The sequence below is a fragment of the Apostichopus japonicus genome, chromosome 11, assembly GCF_037975245.1.
Source record: "Apostichopus japonicus isolate 1M-3 chromosome 11, ASM3797524v1, whole genome shotgun sequence".
NCBI lineage: Eukaryota > Metazoa > Echinodermata > Holothuroidea > Aspidochirotida > Stichopodidae > Apostichopus > Apostichopus japonicus.
In genome coordinates, this window is record NC_092571.1 from 3,762,900 (window position 1) to 3,783,750 (window position 20,851).

The window sequence follows — 20,851 nt, forward strand, 5'->3', positions numbered from 1 at the left end:
AATGTTTTATGATTCAATGTTTAACAGAATTTGCTAATACTTTGATTTTGGTCTTACGGAAAATAATGTTTTATGAAACTAGCTCTTAAATCGGTGTTGCAACAGAAGAAAACGAACCCATTTTTAAAAACTTTCATAGAAATGAATCATAATTTTAATTTTAATTATAATTTTGACAACTCAACTAACGATCAAGTAAATAACATAAATGCGCTCTCATTATGCTCTCTCTATAAGAACTATATTTACAGGTGTAATAAAACATTGAGGAAATATTAATTACAAATTTCAGCAATGATTTCTTCACTACTTTCTAGTTCTACCTTCACATTTTGTGGTGGAAGACTGCAGCAGTACATGCTGTTGTCAGTCTGAAGGTGATCGCGATGGTACTCTTAAATGTTCCGTACGAAACGTCCGCCCTAGTGTCAGTCTTGAATGGAAAACAGCTGCAGAGGACATGAATCCTTATATCACATTTTCCGATCAGTGGACGACAGTTGATTGCCACGGAGACACATTTACTGTGACTTTGCTCTCACGATCCCACGTAAATCACCCTTCCTTGGACAGTATTGACCTCGAATGTAAAATAAGAAGTCAGCATGAGAATATGTTCAAGCTAAGTTCGCGACTGACTTTATTTTCTTTCCCGGAGGTAAGATTCCAGTCACTTTTGTTCAGTACACGTCATGCTTTCTTAGAGTCCAAATGAATTAATTACTGTATAGTCATGCAAAAAGAACCTACACAATTAAAATGTTGTGCAGTAATTATGTTGGTGTTCTTTGTTTTGTTTCGTACCCATGTATTAGTTAATTAAATTGCTTCCCTCTGATTATTGACAATTGGTCATTTCTTAGCACGTGTGAAACGATCCCACACACTTATAAATCGGTAAAATGGGAACAACAGTTACGCAAAGCACCTATGACACTGTTTAAAAATAACACATAGTACCTTCAAAGAGCACATGGTTTTCATGATAGCTATGAAGACGATAATGAATTCATATTATTGATATGAGTCGAATGTGGAAATATTTGCCTCTAAAATAAGTGACAGTCTTGTTGTTAATTGTTACTGAAATTCTAGACTAAGCATTTGGTCTACATATATCAAATTTAACAGGCAGTACTGGACTTTACGTAGCTACTATAATGGTCGTCTTAACAACAAGCTGATTTAGTATATGAATGTGATTCATACTATCGTAAAGGTATGGATGAGTGATTATTGTCTTCTGAACGTGAAGAGATCGTCTGTCTTTGGTTACCATAACTTTTCGTTTAAACCTGTTCGGTCAATTTATTGACACAATTCAATAAACGCACCTCTTGAAATATGAACAACAATAAACAAACTGAAAGTATGGACATATGCCACTAAGCATCTTTCCGAATGATTGGGCTAATATTACCCAAAGTTGTATTCAATCACGTGAGTCCAGTTTTGAACAACAAGTTTAACAGTGTAAACAAATGTCCCTTTTTGCAACGGATAGCATTTACAGGCGCGTATCCAGGATTTTCTAACCCGGGGGGCGCGAATTACTATCTAAGCGGAGCGCCACCATCGGTTGGCGCGCAGCGTACAAGAAAATTTCTGGTTTTGATACCCCCCCCCCCCCCGATCACCGGAAATAGCACTTCTCGGGCTTGAAAATGACCAACCAGATGTACACTTTTGCCTGAGAACCAAGTATTTCCCAAAAGTTTTTTCCATCCATAACCTTTTTGAAGATTGTCACCAGTCACACATCATGTTCGACCTCATTGCTTGTCCTATGGATCATTGCTTTTGTAGGTGATTCTACGTCACGGCCCACAATATCCGAAAGCCCCACTTTTCAAGGTTTTAAGCCCATTATTTGTTGAGAATTTGAAAATTCACATTTCTCGTGAATAAAATCACTTCAAAACATACCCATAATGTTGCACAAAATTCAATCTATGGACAAGCAATATAGAAAAACCTCCTTGATCCCCTAACAGACAGGTCAAAGTTGCACGAGTAGAGGAAAGTATGATGAAGAATGTTGGTGAGGATATTTTCGAAAATTCAGACACAGTTAATTTATTGGTGTAGAAATATTGCAACCTCTTATAATGGCTATTATAAATCTTGGTTGAAGGAAATGAAAAATAGCAGATATTTCCGATATCAGGTATATCGAAACCGAACACTACACACATAGGCGTAGGTCCCGTAGGAGGCGGTGGCTGCAGCCCCCCCCCCCCCGCAACCAAATTTTCCCCATCTTTTTCGGGCACCTACTGAAAGAAAAATAAATAGCAATGAATAGCTTAAAAATTATCTCCTTGGTAATTAAAATAAAGTTCTAAGCTTGGCCGACATTACTGCTGTAAAAGAGAGTTTTGAAATAAATGGATCTGTATGATTTTTCTCCATCTACATAAGACATTTCGTTGTTTACATAGCATCCAGCGGTATACTGTGCAACTTTCACGGACCGTAAGGTACACGATGCCATGCACTGTAATGACCGATGCTTGCTTATATGATATTGGCATCGATATGTTGAACGCGCGCGAAAAATTTTGGCTTTTTTTTCGGGCAAGTCATTACAGCCCCCAAATCCAATTGGGCTCCTACGCCTATTAACTACACACATAGACAGTTTTTGAGGCTGTTCAACGTGGAACATGCATTTCAATGCTCACTGATATGATGTTATATCTGCTCTTTGCTTTACAAATTCGAACAGGCGTGTAACGAGTAATTGCCAAGGGAGGGGCGAAGCCTGTAGGCAAACTATCTAAGCGAAGCGCCACCATGAGTTGGCGCGAAGCGTCACCATGAGTTGGCGCGAAGCGTACAAAAAAAATTTTGGCCGAAAATGCCTCTCAGATTGCTGGAAATGACACTTCCCAGGCCTTGTAAGTTGCATCTAAGCATTGTCTATTTTGAAATTACTAGCGATGTCATAAAGAAAATTTGCTCGGGGGGGGGGGCGGTCGCCCCTTCCCGAAATGCGTCATGTACCCCGACGACTCGGTCGAGTTCAAGACCAGCCACAGTTGGTTCCATATAGCACAATTGTACAATTGTTTAAGGCGTCCATACACACACACACGCGTTATGATAGACCATATATAGTATTTATATAGATACATTAGTGAGAGAGGAAAAATGGAAACGTCAAAAATGGAGTTGTCGGTGTAAGGGGTAGGGTGAGGCGCACACCCCCTCCGTAATCCTTGATCTGTCACTGGCTACCCTGTGTATATTATAGGGATCAGCGCTTTAACTATGACTGTTCCTCTTTCTCTTCCCGAGGTCTTGGCTATCTTCTACTCCCTCCTTTTTTCCTTTTTCTCTCTTTTTTCTTTTTCTTTTCCCTTCCTTCCTCTCCTCCTTTTCTTTTCCCCCCTCCTTTTCCCCTTTTTTCTTCCCTTTTTTTCTCTCCTCTTTTCCTTACCCGGGGGGCGCGCGCCCCCAACGCCCCCCCTGGATACGCACCTGATTTAGTGTTGCTGATATATTTACTTAAGTTGGCCAAAATTTCGCATTTTCTCATGTTATATTGTCGTTGTTTTATTCATACAGATAACACAACATCCGATACAACATCACCAGCCAACGTTAGAGAGGGTTGTAAGTCTGAGGGCAGAGCGATGTTAATGATCTGTTCAGTCACCTCACTGATCGTTTTGATTATCATCGCAGGTAAGATGAACAAAAGGCAAATTCGATACACCATGACTTGTACTAGAAAGAATATTTAGAACTTAGCACATTCTGTACAACACTGTTTTCAATCTGATTGATTCTCATTTAAATACCACGTGGTAGTTTTCTGACATAATAACTTATATATATCAACTGATTCTAATATAAACATCATGCTGTAAACATATATACTGCAAGATAATAATCTAACACAGTGTGTAAATAATTAGTGAGAAAACGTTTTCAGACCTTGTTATTCAAGTTTTCCCAACATTAAAAACATTTTTAATCAGTCTGAAAATGACTTAATACATGGTTCTAAACTAGAGAACTGGTTGGTTGAAAGTAACATTAACGATACTATTTTCATTAATCATTCATGTCATAAGACATTCTCATTCATGTTGCTTTCCGTCGATGTACATCATGCAAACACACGATGACATGTTTTCTCATCATGTGCCTAGCCGATTTAGTTGTCAGCGACGATTGATTTCCGGATATCAAAATTATCTTTGAACGAATTGACACTAAGACAATAAGTATTGATAGGTAACAGTGTAATAAAAACAAATGCATATTGTCACACTCATTCCAATTTCAAAACTTGAAAGGTGTCATCAATATCAATTATTTCTTGGGTTGCCTTTATTCCCTTCAAACATGAACTTTGTGTAGCTTACGTTGTAACAGAGTGAAGAAATGGCAAATCGCGGAGAACATTAACAGCGGTTTTCTGGCGAAGAAAGTTGCTTTTATTATTTGATGTTAATACAATCGAAAAGAGCATACTGTCATACACAGGCTAGATGTAGGACAAACTACCTGGTAAATTCTTAATACGGCATTTTAGTAGCTGAGCCTGACCTTTGTTTTAACAGTCTAGAAAATAATTTTGGGAATTTCCAAAGAAAAATCATTACTCTTAACGTAAAGCTAACTTATGTTATAAAATTGTTAAGCTTAACGAAGCTTAACTCACAGTGTGTAAAGTTTATCAAGCAGTTATTGTCTTCCCTAGCTATGAATGTAGGTCTGATGGTAAATCTTAAGCGGCAGCGAAGATGTCCACGACAACCACCACAGCGGCAACCAGAAGCATCAGAGAGCGAGGTAAGTCACAAGTGCAAACCAAAACAAAGGTCAGATGCAAACATCTTTGTGTGTGCAAACAATTACATGACCATATATTGACATAGACTGTCGCTTATCAACCGTTGTTTATGTCGCACTCATTTGTTTTTTTGTTTTTTTTTGCTTTGATATAATTTTGTATCACTGTGATGACTTTAATGTCAATTAGTTCTGCTGGATCATTAAAAGGAGGTTTTAAGAAGTACATAATGAATTCCTGTAGCCGAGAGGAATGGATCTCTTGCAGTAGAGACGACGGGTTCTCACATATCACAAATATTAACAAATTTTAAAGGTTTACTAACCCTAATTTTTTTTAATTACTCGCCTAAACCCAAGATTATTCCTCAGTGTTAATTGCAAAATTTGTATCCCTCATTTTACTTTATCAGACTACAGAAATAATATAGCAGAGAGGTTATATGATAACAGATCGCACCTTACATTTTCACGCCGTCGTATCACTACTTCTATCCGATTTCTGGAAGAGTCAGGAAGAAACACATGTTTAATATAAAATAACAAATTCATTCATTCAAGTGGTAAGAAAATCTAACAAACATTTGAAACAAAACAGTCCCTAAACGATAAATAGCCTCTTCTAGCCTTCGTCCGGTTGCCCTTACTAACTGGAATATGTACACTGGTGGTATTTGCAGAAGTTTCTCTTGTTTGTATTGTCTTTATCAACTCTCGTCGTTAGGGTTTTTATTGGATTTACAAATAACTTCGAGTGTGGATATAATATCGTAATTTTTCTCTAGAGTTAGACAAACATGTCACCAAAAAGGACCAGTATTGTTTCTGATTTTTGGTTTTCATATTGGTCTTTTCTTCTTTAGATGGAATCATTGGCTGAAACCGGTAGAGTTATGCAAGATTGAAGTCAACTGTCGTTGTAAAGCTCCATTTGGACAATATTTCAACATACATCGCATTCAAAACAAAGTCATGTAGAATCTTGTCAAGACGAACTTGGGTACTGTTTGAAGCTCTTAACATACTTATGAAATCTATCTTCGGAACTTTGACTGGCTATGTTCATTTTATCTATATTTTGGTGTTAAATTTTCCTTTTTCGTTTTCATAACTTCATGTTTGTTTTTGGTGTTCATTCTAGATTATTTTGATTGATTAAATTTTGTTGGTGTAGTCATTTATATATTTTTTAAACATTTTTGGATATTTCTGTTTTTAATGTTCTTTTTTCGTTTTCATATTTTCATTTTGTTGTTGTTGTTATTACATGTTAGATAAATTTTATTGTAGCTACCTTTACTAAAATTCCATATCTGGTTTGATATCAGTCAATATCTGGATAGATAAAGACTTGATATGGCCATATAAAGCCAGATATATCTTGGTATAATTGTAAGCCAGATATCCATATAAAGTTTGATATGGCCATATAAAGCCATACATATCTTGATATAATTGTAAGCCAGATATCCATATAAAGTTTGATATGGCCATATAAAGCCATATATATCTTGATATAATAGATATCCATATAAAGTTTGATATGGCCATATAAAGCCATATATATCTTGATATAATTGTAAGCCAGATATCCATATAAAGTTTGATATAACCATTTAAAGCCATATATATCTTGATATAATTGTAAGCCAGACATGCATATAAAGTTTGATATGGCCATATAAAGCCATATATATCTTGATATAATTGTAAGCCAGATATCCATATAAAGTTTGATATAACCATATAAAGCCATATATATCTTGATAAAAGTGTACTCCAGACATGCATATAAAGTTTGATATGGCCATATAAAGCCAGATATATCTTGATATAATTGTATGCAAGATATCCATATAAAGTATGACTTGGCCATATTAAGCCAGATATATCTTAATAAATATGTACTCCAGATATGCTTATAAAGTTTGATATGGCCATATAAAGCCAGATATATCTTAATATAATTGAATGCCAGATATCCATATCAATTATGACATGGTCATATCAAGGCAGATATATCTTGATATAATTGTAAGCCAGATATGCATATAAAGTTTGATATGACCATATAAAGCCAGATATATCTTAATGAGAATGTAATCCATATATCCATGTAAAGTATGACATGGCCATATTAAGCCAGATATATTTAAATGAAAATGTAATCCATATATCCATATAAAGACTTGATATGGCCATATAAAGCCAGATATATATTTGATATAATTTATTAAGTTTTGTTGGTGTAGTCACACACCTCATTTATATTTTTGTTAACATTTTTGAATATTTCTGTTTTTAATGTTCTTTTTTCGTTTTCAAATTTTTATGTTGTTGTTGTTATAACATGTTAGATAAATTTTATTGTAGCTTCCCTTACTCAAATTCCATATCTGGTTTGATATCTGGTTATATCTGAATAGATAAAGACTTGATATGGCCATATAAAGCCAGATATATCTTGATATAATTGTAAGCCAGATATCCATATAAAGTTTGATATAACCATGTAAAGCCATATATATCTTGATAAAAAATGTACTCCAGATATGCATATAAAGTTTGATATAGCCATATAAAGCCAGATATATCTTGATATAATTGTATGCAAGATATCAATATAAAGTATGACATGGCCATAAAAAGCCATATATATCTTAATATAATTGTAAGCCAGATATCCATATAAAGTTTGATATGGCCATATAAAGCCAGATATAGCTTAATAAAAATGTACTTCGGATATGCTTAAAAAGTTTGATATTGCCATATAAAGCCAGATATATCCTGATATAATTATAGGCCAGATATCCATATAAAGTTTGATATGGCCATATAAAGCCCGATATATCTTAACAACAATGTACTCCAGATATGCATATAAAGTTTGATTTGGCCATATAAAGCCATATATATCTTGATAAAATTGTAAGCCAGATATCCATATAAAGTTTGATATGGCCATATAAAGCCAGATATAACTTGATAAAATGTACTCCAGATATGCATATAAAGTTTGATATGGCCATATAAAGCCAGATATATCTTTATATATTTGTAAGCCATATATGCATAGAAAGTTTGATATAGCCATATAAAGCCAGATATAACTTAATAAATTGGTAATGCAGATATTCATATTAACTTTGGTATAGCCATATAAAGCCAGATATAACTTCATGAAATTGTAATCCAGATATTCAAATAAAGTTTGATTTATTCATATAAAGCCTGAAATGCTATGATAAATTGTAAGCCAGATACCCACTTTAAGGATGATATAGTCATATAAAGACAGATTCAAATGTATATAAAATGTGTATAATGTGTATAAATGTTATCCAGATACAAATATTTATACCTTTCTAATGTCTCAATCTAATTTTTGATTTCTCAAGTCAATATACAGCTCTGCCTTCAGGCCTTTATTTCCACATCTACAAATTATACTCATACTTGTTTGGCAATTTTCCAAGTTGTTACCAAGTTCCATCCAGTTTCCTATTTCAACAATTGAGGACAAGCTGACCACAATGAGGTCACTTGTTTTCCTAACACAAGTCAGTTGTTCCATTTTACGCTTTGAATCTTGATGAATGGACTTCTGTAACGAAGAGTTAAGCAGGGTTATAACAACGTACCCTCGGTCATGGTCTTCAAAAAAGTATTCCACTTTACCAAGTTTCAACTGGGTCCATCTTTAAAAAAAACTGTACTGTTGTTACGCTTGAGCTGTTGAGCCTCCCCCTGTCATCATACCGTCTGCTATGGACCATTAATGAGCCAACTACTGCCCGTTTGTAAACATAAACTTCATGGATCATCGGTGTTCCAATGTGCCTAGAAGCTGCTTCTGAGGCAGGGCCTTCAAGTACTTCCTTTGATCCTTTGATCCTTTGATCCTTTGTCTACAAAGGAAAGGTCAGCTGTCACTCTTTTTTGAATTCTACGTGTCTTTTTCCCTCTTATTGCAGCTGCTAAATGAAGAACTTCATCACTCTCTACCTGCTGCTTAAAATTCTTCAATTTTTAAGTGACTGCCAGTGCACCAACAACCTGAATAAGAGGAAATACGAAAACATCAGGTTAACAAAGTTTAAGCAGGTAGCAAATATTATACATTATGTTTGCAATACTTAAGTATTTAAATGAGTACCCTACATTCTGGCAATTGACATTCATACCTGTAAATGAGCAGCTTGTGTGCCATGTATCATTTTCTTCAATATCTGGTTGGTGTCCTCGAAAGGGAAAGCAGAATGGACCCAATGAGGCCCCCAACGCTGCGCTGTCAAAGGAAGGTGTATAAGTTGATGCACATTGAAGGAGCAGCGCTCAGTCCCATACAGAGTTTGGAAATCATCCACAAATGAATCCAGCAAGTGCCTTGTGAGTTAAACATTTCTCTTACTTACTAAACTCGATAGCAGTAGAAAAATGGAAATGGAAAGTAGCATGAAGTGTTGTAGGTAAGGATATGGCATTACATAATTGTCAATAAAAGGAAGTTATAGTTTTGGGGGCTTACGTTTCCGAACTTCGAAGTGTCCATGCTACTACTAGTAGACACTGTGAAAGTTAGGTCATTTTATGCTTTCGATTCATGATTGATATTTCTTTCAGTGTGTGTGGATTTACTAGGAAAACAAAGCCCCAGTTTCTTTGTACATGGTGGTTATTGTTGTTTCAATGACTAAATGAATATATAAAGAATTTTTTCCATGTTTGTAAAAGTAGCCTAAATGAATATATTGTTAGGAGAAAAGGTAAAAACCTATGAAAGTGCATAATGAGATCAATATTAAATTTAATGTGGGTATCATGTGCGACTTTTATGGTCTTTTTATACTATATACAAAAGAAATTGCTTTATCAACATCTGGAAGAGACTACCAACTCGTCAGCTTCCCCAGTTCCAGCAAAGCGAGCACGAAATGCATCGAACACCCTCAGAGCTATCTAGTGAATGTTGCTACTGCTAGCAACGTAGCAGCTCGCCAGTCTCCAAGTGTATGTTAACCTCAGTTCTTTTGCATCATTGATAACGTTAACAGAAGTGTGAATAAAAATGTACGTGTCAGTAGGTTTGGACCATTCTGTCCATTTATTTAATTCTATTTAATTGTAAGGGATGTCAGCAGAGTTGAAATTTTAATTTTTAATGAGTCTGTAGGATCCATTTCCAGGTAACAAGGAAGTCTTTGATCTATCTTTTTTGTTTTGTTTTTGTTGTTGTTTTTTTTGTGATCAGACAATCTTGCAAAACAAACCACTACTGGGCAACATCCATATTTTATGTTATTTGTATCTTGTTAATGGAAGGCTGTTGAAGGAGAATGATTTACCTACAAGTGAACCCTGGAGCATTGTATAGGCCTGATGCTTGTGTTAATATACTTCAATAATCTTTTAAAATTAATATCCTGTTGAAGAAGGCCAAACTTTACAGCATATATACACCTGTATTTTATATTCAAAGAAGGACGCTTTTGCTTTGTTCATGTTCTCTTCTCCGTTACCTTTTAGAAAGGGAATAAGAAGGCCTCCTCTTCAATTAGCATGGCCAGGAGGACTTTGGAAAATTTTACAGATCTTAGGCCGTTAAGTGATAGCGAGGATCTGTTTGAGACGGTGGATATTGAGTTTGACAATATCAAACTCAAACAAAAAGTACAGGAGCTAGAGGAGGAGAACAAAGCTCTTAAGGAACAGCCGGGTAAGTCAGGGTTGTCTGCACAGGTGTTCATGTTACTAGGGTACCTGCCCGACTAATTGCCACACATATTGAACGTTACTAGGTCCTTGTTGTAGCCTATTTGCTGGTTTTTCATATTTTGTATTAGTTGATCCAATATCTGCAATGGCACTAAGCTAGGCTCTGGTGGACTACATTTGACACTTGATGAACACTGTCTCATGCTAAGAAGGCTGTAGTACATCACTATAGTAAACCATCTTTGGTGTTTAAAAGAAAGAAAGATTCTTCTTTTATAACTTTCTAAAATACATTGAATATTATATCCTAAGATATAATGCAAATAGCCAGACCACCCTGGTCGTTATATTTTTCACGTTTCTATAGAAAGACAACTTATTATAATTTAGTTGATTTAGTTTGGCATGGAATGACCCTTTAGATACATGTATAAAAGTGCACACATGTGTCAAATTTACCAAGGTAAATTCACTTTGTTGTGGGGGAAACGATATTTCAGGTTAAAAAATTTAAAAAGGTGTTATACTTGCTCCACTTCTATGTATTCCCTTGTCTGACCCATGTACCTCACTTCTCACATACTCTTTACTGACCCTCATGGGTTTTAATCTTATTCTTGTGTTTTATCTTCATCAAACATACAAGACACTATAAAGCAATTGAAGAGGGTCGTGAAGAAGCTGACCTATGTTTCTTCTCTTGACACCAGCTCTCAGGAGGCACCACTATCTGGAGAGGAAGAGGTCAGCAGGATTGAGCAGACACAGTCCTTCGAACATCTGCGGTACAAGCCATCTGACGTCGGTGTAAGTTCATTCTTCACTGTACTTTTTTAAACGTGTTTCTCCCCATTCTCTATTGCAAGGGTTAATAATAGTTACTCTCTGAGTTATATTTGAATACACCTGTCGCATATGTCATGTATTGTTCTCGTTTTCGGTCATGTCGATGTCACGTATACATGTTTCCGAGATTTTCCAAAGTAAAGTTGGGGTCAAATCTTCATGCAAATAATACAGCTCTGGAACCCTAACGTTCCCTATGATTTAAGTTTTCCCTAATTGCAGAATGCGCTCTTAATTTATAAATCATATTAAGTTTATATACAACACTAAATAATAATAATAAAAAGTTTATTTATCGGTTGTTATTCGATCACACTTTTAAAATATCTGAGAGATTTGTTAAATTACTATCGACAACAACTTTTGTGACATCACGATTCGAACGAAAACAACATGTTATTGGTTTTATTATACCATAGTCAACTTTATTAATTTTGCCATAATTAATTACTGTGGAGACGTTGAACAATCCGTTCTAGGTTTGTATTCTTACTAACGTGCTAAATAAATTAAGATAAAAGAGCAATGAGAACAAAATAATGATTACTTGTAATCAAAGCTATATGAATAACTAGTTTCAATATGGACGAAATATGTTCTAATTTTACTTTTTATAAAGGAAATAGCTTATTGTTCCGAAAATATAACTACTTGTACTTACGTATCTCAAAATGTTGATATAGCCAGTGCGCCTCATGTTCTCCGATTGTGATGTACTTATGTGCTCTGGCAATGCTATTGTGCTTTGCATGCTGTATTGAAAGGCGTAGGTTACAACAGTGAATTTGGTTGACAATTATTCCTTATGCACTACCAGTATCTACCAAGGGTTAAAATATAGTATTCCGATTATGGACATGATGTGTAGCCTATAGATTATTTTTTCGCAAAAGTGAGAAGTCACGGATTCCCTTTCGTTACATACACCCTTCAGTATTGGTTTCACATGGAAAGAACACTACACACGCTTTAGGCATCCTCACTATGAGAAAGACTGACGGGGAAGCAACAGCAGGGATGACAGCGATAAATGTCTGCTCAATTCAATACATGAATCTGACACCAGTAAGTTATCCTTTGATTTGTGGAGGATTCAAAAGCAATGGCAGCAAAGTTTACTTCTTCTTTAACTGTATCCTCGACTTATCTTTGGGGAATTTTCATGCTCGTTTTTCTGAATAGTTACAGTCTTATTGCGTCAAGAATTACCGTATTGGACAACTGCACACATGTGTGCTACGTACCTACTTCATCATCTATTGCACTTCCGTGTGCACTGTCCGATGGAGAGATTGGCAGATGGTTACGCAATGGTCAAATTATAATAGAAAAATTTGTTCATATCAAAGATCTATGTAAGGACACCGTTGAAATTTACGACAACTTTACACTCCATATTAAAAATGTATCACTTTGTCACAAAGGAAACTTTACTTGCAAAGTAAATGGAACAGAAATACCATATGTGATACAAGTGGAAGGTAGGTTGGACGAAAATATATTTTAAGTTTGGGTTACATAAAGTTGGTTCTGTAAAGTTAGTTGTATGTCAGTTTTAATAGTTGCTGAGTATACTAGGAAAGGAAGCAAACCAGAGAGGCAAGAAAAACGCTACGAAAATTCACTAGTAAAAAATTAATCTCTGAACTTTTACTTTTGAGATTTTGATTCGCAAAGATTTTAAACACAACCACGTATGGTTGCATTTGGTGAGAAATATTACATACTAAAGTCTCTGATACTTTTGGTGTTTGGTGAGTACAGGAAGGAAATTTCAAGGACTGTAATGAACAACATTAAAGATGTAATTACGTTTCCTGTTTGTCTAATGCATAATAGCATATTCTTAAGAGTAAATGGTGCTTCGGATGTTAGTGTCTACCAGCCTTGAATGTATAGAAACTCGCGCGCAATACTTTCAAATTCTGATTATTTGAAAAGAACCGAGCTATCAGTCAATCTTACCTGCGAAATAATGGACAAGGGCCGCGTCATTGAATTTGCATACATATTGTTGTCCCACTAGTATTAAGCAACAAAAAATCAACATACTGTACAAAGTTCTAATTTGGTATAAAGAAATGTGAAGCTGCTTCACTAAACCATTTAACAACATTTCCATATGACAGTGACAACGTGCAGTGCGCTCAATGCCTGACTGTCCTATATTTATAACATTGATTATGAGTAGATATCGTACATTTATGACTACAAAACCTATTTATCAATGGCATTATCGACAAAAAGTGTCCGTTTGTTGATCTTCTCAACACACAAACTAAATGGAAGTGTTGGGCGGGCAACGGGGACATTCATTTGGGAAGGGGCTATCACTGGGACTGCGTTTCATGTTGTACATTGCTCGCTAGAGTAAATTATCCATTGCACATCTTAAATAACTGTATAAAAGCATGTTGCATTTCCAAATCTGTTTCCACTTTGAGGTTCAAAATCGACGGAAAGATCGTTGACTGGTTTAGCGTAGAGAAACAACTTTGCCAACAAAATAACGTTGTTAATTATAATATTATTGACATTGGAAGAATTAAAAACATTTCAAACACCAACGTTTCCATTTGTCACGAAGTAAATAATACATGTGCATCAAAATGGAGTGGGAACATCAAATTATATAATAGCACTTGAAGGTAGCATTGTATTAAAATACGTTAATAACTATTAACAATGTCATTCTGTGGAGTTAATCCATTTACCTTTGTAGGGGAAGGTTAAGGAGCAATCTTTAAAAGTCATTGTAACTTGTTACATCTAATGAATCCACTCTGAAGTGAAAACACCCAAGCTTGTAAAAAATTGCCATATTAGTGCTTCATTTCACACGTCAAAGAGTGTTCTTTTAAGTAAGTTCTGTTGTATCGCCAGTGACTCCGGCAGTCCTCATTCAAGCAAATTCCATCCATGATGACACGAGATACGTTGAAAACAACCAAGAAGTTCGAATAACTTCCTGCATTATCCTCAAAAGTAGATTACTGGTTAACCTGACATGGCTGATAGTATAGTGGCGCTTCCTTTTCTATCAAACAACTGTTCATTAGCAAGGGGAACGACGTAAAAGTGTAAAAGAGCTACTTATAAGACATTGAAAGCCGTCACGAAACAGTACTTACATCAGTAATCGTCGACATACTTTTGATAAGCAAAGTGACACAATATATGATATTCATCAAGGTAAACTAGTACACCCTTAAATATTTAATAATATAGCATTGTATTGTCAACTTCCTGACGAAAAGTAAGTAACATCATCAATCAATCGACAATTACACCAACAAATCAAACCAACAACAAATCAGTCATCATCATGACTTTTAGTTATTATTTAGTTGATTATATTATAGCGGAACATGTTGGATGATATCTACAAGCTAGCTTAGTTAACAGCATTAACAATCACATAGTTTCAAAATATTTTGTTGCTCATATTCAAACTACTATGGGTTGCAATTAAAAACGTCCTAACATTCCATTCGACGAAAATAGTAAACAATATGTCTAGCCACTTTCTGCAAAGGGATTTTTGTTGAGCAGATGGTATTTCATGTCTATAGTCAAAATGCAATGCTTATGGTAAGTTATCGACCACGTTCCCTCCTTTGCTATAATTTGCGGAGCAATTGCGGCTAATGTTATATTTTTGGTGGAAAATCAGCGCTCTTAAAAAAAAAAGGAATCTTGATTAAAACACCAGAAAATCAAACTTGGGTTAGCTTAATCACCTATATTTATCCTTATTAAAGAAAAATTTATGTATGTTTTATGTTGGAAACAAATTGAAACACATCAGTGGTCTACTGACACTTTAAAAAAAACAGTCGGTGAATTGGTTAGTGATATTGCACATAGTGTTGGTACTTCCTCCACAGTTTGTAAGAACTGCGAAACAAAATACACTGAGCACAATAGTACTGTCAGTAGCTTCCGGACAAATACATCCGAGAAGGATAATAGTAATTATCCGAGAGTTCCCATGTAGCAGGACAAAGACCGAACTATATCCGGTGCAACGAAGTTGCTCTTAATCATAGTAACATGTACAGCTTCCTTCACGATGTCTTTCCCATGCATCTGTGGTTACTATTGTCATAAAATGAGTTAGTTCAAAAAGTTACGCTTCTTATTTGTATGTGTTACGTGACAAATATCACATGATATTGAAGTCGTAGTGTATGTTTGACTCCAAGAATCCGATTATGTGATGCATTTACTATAATATTATAGATTAGATAATCATAGCGCTCGATTATTAGTGGTCAGTACTCTCTCTCAATTTTGCTGCAGAGTCACGTTTTGACGTTGAGAGTCAGTGGGTATTTCAACCAGTATTTCTCCATACAAAACTTGTGTACATTAGTTAATTCATGCAATTTGTGATTTATTTTTCGATGCACGATCATCTATAATTGAGACCAATACTTATTTAATTAAAAAAATCATTGTATGTTAAAAACTGACTAGTTACACGCACAAGCCTCGTTAACATTCAACATATTTACGATTTTATAGTATATCATTTTATTAGAGAATTGCGTTTGACGTTAGTCTGTAACCATTTCCGGGTTAAAAGTATGTCTGTTCAAGCTTCATATAATGCTACGCTGTTAATACACAATTCCGTTTCAATACTCTGGACCGAACCACCGATCTTTATGATTTTCACGTTGTATGATAGAACACTATACATCAAATGATTTACATTATCAGTTATTTATGTTCTTTGTTTGTTAGTCCATTTATTAGAAAGAACACTATACATTTAATAACGTTTTTATTCGTGTTTAGCCCTCCAGCTTTGTTCCCACATTGTATAGAATCTGTTGTTCTTAAATTAGTTCAAAATGCAAGGGATGTGGAAGCTGATTACACGCCGAGTCTCCCTCGGTTTAGTCCGGAAGATGTACTATGAACTGGTATGTTTATTACCAGGCAGATGAATGTTTAGGTACTACAAGGCAACCCTCTCTAATCAACCTTATAACGGTTTCAATATCATTGCCAAAACCATACCAGGTAAATTATTATACATCAAGTAACATATATTTGGGGAGCAACTAAGTTGATGAATGTGCATGAAGTAGCTTTTGCATTGCTGCATGTTTAATCTAAAAAAAAATCCCTCAGTAAGTTTGTGGTGATGTGTTCTAGAAATGTTCTTCCTCATGTTTTAGTTATGACACGCAAGACAAGTTTGGCCAGTTGTCTAATAAGTAATCTGAACAACATCATCAATATCTAGGGACTAAACGTCTAGACAGCTGTCAACAATAACGAGTGTAGAGGGACTCTCTTCATTACATCTTAGGCACGGAATATGATAATAAAGAAACCAATCTCCTCCTTCCGTATCCTACTATCCACTTACCTAATTTTATTTAACAATCCGCATATTTCTAAGCAGTGGTATTAGTTAAGACATGTTTATCTCCGCCAGACCTTGATAATCAGCCAAATCACAACGTTAACTGCCTATTTCATCGATTCCCTCGAATGGAGTTCGTTTCATGTGTTAGACGACAATATGTCCCACTCGCTGGAAGGGTGGATGGCTCTGTTCCCTGCCCTTCTCTATACATATATTTAGCCTTCCAATTGAAGCTCATGCTCTACAACAATCACTGGCGGATCCAAGGGGGGCCAAGGGGGGCCATGCCCCCCCCCCAAAGGTGAGCCAAAAAGTGTTTCCGAACATCCGCTAAATCATATGATTGGAAATTAAAAAAATCGAGAGGAATAGCAGTGGTAGACTAGTCTTAACTTTTTCGTTTTCTGGTTTAAAATTAAATGCAGAGCTCCCAACTGACCCGCAATTCGCGGGAATTAGACCAGCATTCTAACAACCAAACCCGCTGACCCGCACAAGCGTCCGAAAAACCGCATTGTAATTGCCAAGTATAAATAAAAAAATTGGCATCAAATTTTGACTTAGCAACCATCATTTCTTTAGCATTTAGCATAATAGAGTATAAACCTCCTTTACAGCATCATTTGAACCTCAAATTTAGCCTATAATTCTTTTCATTGGGGCGAGCAGCGAACATTTTCATGCCACGGGAAAGAATGAATTATCACCTACTATTCAATTTATTGATGTTACACAAAAAAATGCATATTTGTCAGAAAATTTTGGGTGACAAAAGCCTTTCTAAGTGCCACCATTTTACATGTAGGCATCACCAGGATTCCAAAAAAATTCAAAAGGGGACACCCCTCCCCTTATACCCCTCCCCAGCAGTGGCGGCGGAACCGGGGGGGCTTATCATGCATTTCCCCCCTCAACTTTTTTATTGGGGGCTGAGCCCCCAGCCCCCCCGGTTCCGCCGCCACTGCTGGGGAGGGGTATAAGGGGAGGGGTGTCCCCTTTTGAATTTTTTTGGAATCCTGGTGATGCCTACATGTAAAATGGTGGCACTTAGAAAGGCTTTTGTCACCCAAAATTTTCTGACAAATATGCATTTTTTTGTGTAACATCAATAAATTGAATAGTAGGTGATAATTCATTCTTTCCCGTGGCATGAAAATGTTCGCTGCTCGCCCCAATGAAAAGAATTATAGGCTAAATTTGAGGTTCAAATGATGCTGTAAAGGAGGTTTATACTCTATTATGCTAAATGCTAAAGAAATGATGGTTGCTAAGTCAAAATTTGATGCCAATTTTTTTATTTATACTTGGCAATTACAATGCGGTTTTTCGGACGCTTGTGCGGGTCAGCGGGTTTGGTTGTTAGAATGCTGGTCTAATTCCCGCGAATTGCGGGTCAGTTGGGAGCTCTGCATTTAATTTTAAACCAGAAAACGAAAAAGTTAAGACTAGTCTACCACTGCTATTCCTCTCGATTTTTTTAATTTCCAATCATATGATTTAGCGGATGTTCGGAAACACTTTTTGGCTCACCTTTGGGGGGGGGGCATGGCCCCCCTTGGCCCCCCTTGGATCCGCCAGTGATTGTTGTAGAGCATGAGCTTCAATTGGAAGGCTAAATATATGTATAGAGAAGGGCAGGGAACAGAGCCATCCACCCTTCCAGCGAGTGGGACATATTGTCGTCTAACACATGAAACGAACTCCATTCGAGGGAATCGATGAAATAGGCAGTTAACGTTGTGATTTGGCTGATTATCAAGGTCTGGCGGAGATAAACATGTCTTAACTAATACCACTGCTTAGAAATATGCGGATTGTTAAATAAAATTAGGTAAGTGGATAGTAGGATACGGAAGGAGGAGATTGGTTTCTTTATTATCATATTCCGTGCCTAAGATGTAATGAAGAGAGTCCCTCTACACTCGTTATTGTTGACAGCTGTCTAGACGTTTAGTCCCTAGATATTGATGATGTTGTTCAGATTACTTATTAGACAACTGGCCAAACTTGTCTTGCGTGTCATAACTAAAACATGAGGAAGAACATTTCTAGAACACATCACCACAAACTTACTGAGGGATTTTTTTTTAGATTAAACATGCAGCAATGCAAAAGCTACTTCATGCACATTCATCAACTTAGTTGCTCCCCAAATATATGTTACTTGATGTATAATAATTTACCTGGTATGGTTTTGGCAATGATATTGAAACCGTTATAAGGTTGATTAGAGAGGGTTGCCTTGTAGTACCTAAACATTCATCTGCCTGGTAATAAACATACCAGTTCATAGTACATCTTCCGGACTAAACCGAGGGAGACTCGGCGTGTAATCAGCTTCCACATCCCTTGCATTTTGAACTAATTTAAGAACAACAGATTCTATACAATGTGGGAACAAAGCTGGAGGGCTAAACACGAATAAAAACGTTATTAAATGTATAGTGTTCTTTCTAATAAATGGACTAACAAACAAAGAACATAAATAACTGATAATGTAAATCATTTGATGTATAGTGTTCTATCATACAACGTGAAAATCATAAAGATCGGTGGTTCGGTCCAGAGTATTGAAACGGAATTGTGTATTAACAGCGTAGCATTATATGAAGCTTGAACAGACATACTTTTAACCCGGAAATGGTTACAGACTAACGTCAAACGCAATTCTCTAATAAAATGATATACTATAAAATCGTAAATATGTTGAATGTTAACGAGGCTTGTGCGTGTAACTAGTCAGTTTTTAACATACAATGATTTTTTTAATTAAATAAGTATTGGTCTCAATTATAGATGATCGTGCATCGAAAAATAAATCACAAATTGCATGAATTAACTAATGTACACAAGTTTTGTATGGAGAAATACTGGTTGAAATACCCACTGACTCTCAACGTCAAAACGTGACTCTGCAGCAAAATTGAGAGAGAGTACTGACCACTAATAATCGAGCGCTATGATTATCTAATCTATAATATTATAGTAAATGCATCACATAATCGGATTCTTGGAGTCAAACATACACTACGACTTCAATATCATGTGATATTTGTCACGTAACACATACAAATAAGAAGCGTAACTTTTTGAACTAACTCATTTTATGACAATAGTAACCACAGATGCATGGGAAAGACATCGTGAAGGAAGCTGTACATGTTACTATGATTAAGAGCAACTTCGTTGCACCGGATATAGTTCGGTCTTTGTCCTGCTGCATGGGAACTCTCGGATAATTACTATTATCCTTCTCGGATGTATTTGTCCGGAAGCTACTGACAGTACTATTGTGCTCAGTGTATTTTGTTTCGCAGTTCTTACAAACTGTGGAGGAAGTACCAACACTATGTGCAATATCACTAACCAATTCACCGACTGTTTTTTTTAAAGTGTCAGTAGACCACTGATGTGTTTCAATTTGTTTCCAACATAAAACATACATAAATTTTTCTTTAATAAGGATAAATATAGGTGATTAAGCTAACCCAAGTTTGATTTTCTGGTGTTTTAATCAAGATTCCTTTTTTTTTTAAGAGCGCTGATTTTCCACCAAAAATATAACATTAGCCGCAATTGCTCCGCAAATTATAGCAAAGGAGGGAACGTGGTCGATAACTTACCATAAGCATTGCATTTTGACTATAGACATGAAATACCATCTGCTCAACAAAAATCCCTTTGCAGAAAGTGGCTAGACATATTGTTTACTATTTTCGTCGAATGGAATGTTAGGACGTTTTTAATTGCAACCCATAGTAGTTTGAATATGAGCAACAAAATATTTTGAAACTATGTGATTGTTAATGCTGTTAACTAAGCTAGCTTGTAGATATCATCCAACATGTTCCGCTATAATATAATCAACTAAATAATAACTAAAAGTCATGATGATGACTGATTTGTTGTTGGTTTGATTTGTTGGTGTAATTGTCGATTGATTGATGATGTTACTTACTTTTCGTCAGGAAGTTGACAATACAATGCTATATTATTAAATATTTAAGGGTGTACTAGTTTACCTTGATGAATATCATATATTGTGTCACTTTGCTTATCAAAAGTATGTCGACGATTACTGATGTAAGTACTGTTTCG

The 20,851-nt window shown here is 35.8% G+C and overlaps 1 protein-coding gene and 2 long non-coding RNA genes across 3 annotated transcripts in view; 2 read left to right on the plus strand and 1 right to left on the minus strand.

Moving 5' to 3' along the window:
• The window catches only part of LOC139975801 (uncharacterized), a 218,521-nt gene that overhangs the window by 55,711 nt on the left and 141,959 nt on the right, over positions 1–20,851 (plus strand). The gene's annotated exons all lie outside the window — the stretch shown is intronic.
• The window catches only part of LOC139975806 (uncharacterized), a 33,579-nt gene that overhangs the window by 10,103 nt on the left and 2,625 nt on the right, over positions 1–20,851 (minus strand). The gene's annotated exons all lie outside the window — the stretch shown is intronic.
• Positions 1,150–6,313, plus strand: LOC139975503 (uncharacterized). Its single transcript, XR_011795749.1, has 4 exons — positions 1,150–1,219; positions 3,571–3,690; positions 4,715–4,806; positions 5,670–6,313. It is a non-coding gene; the product is annotated as an uncharacterized lncRNA (long non-coding RNA).